The following is a 1,938-nucleotide window of genomic DNA, read 5'->3' as shown; positions in this document are numbered from 1 at the left end:
TGTATTCATTATGAATAGAAAGGGTTCAATCCTTAGTGACACCCTGATATTCGAATATTTGAAACGTGTAATTTGCTAAGATGAAATTCAATCGTCACGATATTTCATCTATGCAGTAGTTTGTGGTATGTTATGACTTTGGTGATTTGATCGGTAATTACACTAAAATGGGGGAGGTTTGTTGGACATTTTAGTGTAATTGATCTCTTTATTATGTTAAAATAAGAGTGCACGCTTGTTTTAATGTAATAACGAGATGTTCGATTTAGGCAAATTTTGGAAGTTACATGGAAGTTACTAAAACTTCCATCAAATTTTGGAAGTTACATGGAAGTTACTAAAACTTCCATCAACGGTAGTTTTTAAAAAAGAAAAAAACTTCCATCAACCGCCAAAAACCACCTGTTCTTTGATCATAAATAATCATTCTGGTTTAGAAAGCATAATGGGGTGACAAAACATACAAGACCCAAACAAAACTCTTGAATTATAATCTTTTGATTTTATCCGATTGAACAATTTTGGTTGAACCCCGAAATTTGATTCAATCTGAAAGTGTTATACACGACTTCAGATTTATCCAGTATCATCTCGATTTTCAAATTAACCAACAGAGTAGAGTATAATTTCTTATAAATTAGAAAAATATTGCAAGTATTAGATTTTACATATGAACAATATAAATAACAAAGATGAGGACTAATTTTCTATTCAGATAATATGTGGAGACTAATGATATCATACAATTCATGTAGCCAACCTCACCTAGTAGACTATGTTATTGTACTAAGCAGAGAAAAAGAATGATATAGCCAGAAAATTAAACTCCTAGTAACGAAGAACTTCTAAATTCTTATCATAAATATCATTGTAAGTCACATTAAACATGAAGGTGTTGATAATCCTTTGTGCCCTTTAGCTAGCGGTGGTAGTCTAGTGGAGAGTGCTCACCCTGCAGAAGCATTGGTATTTGGTAGCACATAAAAGGTATTAAGAATGTACTTCATGAGTTGGAAATGGCATAAGATGACAATTTCAAAACAAGTATTATGCTGTGAAATTGAAATCACAAGGGACTGTAAGAATAGCTGTCATACCCTAATTTCGTCCGGGGACCTTTGCTTGATGACATGCGACCATTCTTTGGTCCTTGTGAGGTGCTTGGCACCCATCATTAGGCAATTTATGAAATTCCAGGACATGCCGAAAAAACCAAAAAAAATGTTGATGCACAATCCGTAAGTTTCCGTGACACATCGGAAATCAAATGGAAGCATCGTTGCATAATTAAGTGAGGTTCTGCAACATTCCGTAAGTCAAAAAGGGGATGATTATGTAATCCGCAAGGTTCCGTAACATTACGGAAAGAAAACAAGTATCGTTACGAAATTCGTAAGTTTCCGTAACTTTACGAAAAAGAATCACCAAAAAACAGCAGAGGGGGGTGTACTTAGTAAAAATGGGGGTGCAAATAGCACCCAGGCCCATTTGGGCCCTCCAGAAGATTCCTCCAGAAGGCGGTTGCTTCTGGAGGAAGCAACCCTGCTCGCCTGGGCGAGCTGGGCGGCAACCACCTCCCCTATTTTGCTATAAATAGGGGAGGAAATGAAGAAGGAAGGGGTCCAGCCCCTTAGGCACTTCTCTCTCTTTTGAATTTGCTTGGAAAAATTGTTTCCGTGAAGAAAATCTAAGCCGAGGCTCTTCCGAAACGTTTCCGTAACGTTTTCCGTGAGGAATCTCGCAAAGGTTTCAACCGTTCTTCGACGTTCTTCATTCGTTCTTCATCGTTCTTCGATCTTCAACGGGTAAGTACCTTGAACCAAGCTTTTCGATTCATTCTATGTACCCGTAGTGGTCCACATTATGTTTCGTGCATTTTTATTCTCGTTTTGTTTACTTTTTATACCCCATGTTGACGTGCTTAAGCCATTTTACTTA

General features: G+C 37.2%; 1 protein-coding gene across 1 annotated transcript in view; it reads right to left on the bottom strand.

The window, feature by feature from the left end:
* Nucleotides 1-702: 702 nt before the first annotated feature.
* The window catches only part of LOC114398537 (putative exosome complex component rrp40), a gene marked incomplete at its 5' end in the record, with an annotated part of 24,390 nt that continues 23,154 nt past the window's right edge, over nucleotides 703-1,938 (bottom strand). The window contains one exon of the mRNA XM_028360723.1: nucleotides 703-1,089. The remainder of the gene's footprint in view (nucleotides 1,090-1,938) is intronic.

This window comes from Glycine soja, chromosome 19 (assembly GCF_004193775.1).
Source record: "Glycine soja cultivar W05 chromosome 19, ASM419377v2, whole genome shotgun sequence".
NCBI classification, from domain to species: Eukaryota; Viridiplantae; Streptophyta; class Magnoliopsida; order Fabales; family Fabaceae; genus Glycine; species Glycine soja.
The sequence above is the reverse complement of the archived record's forward strand: the minus strand, read 5'-3'. Positions and strand labels throughout refer to the sequence as shown.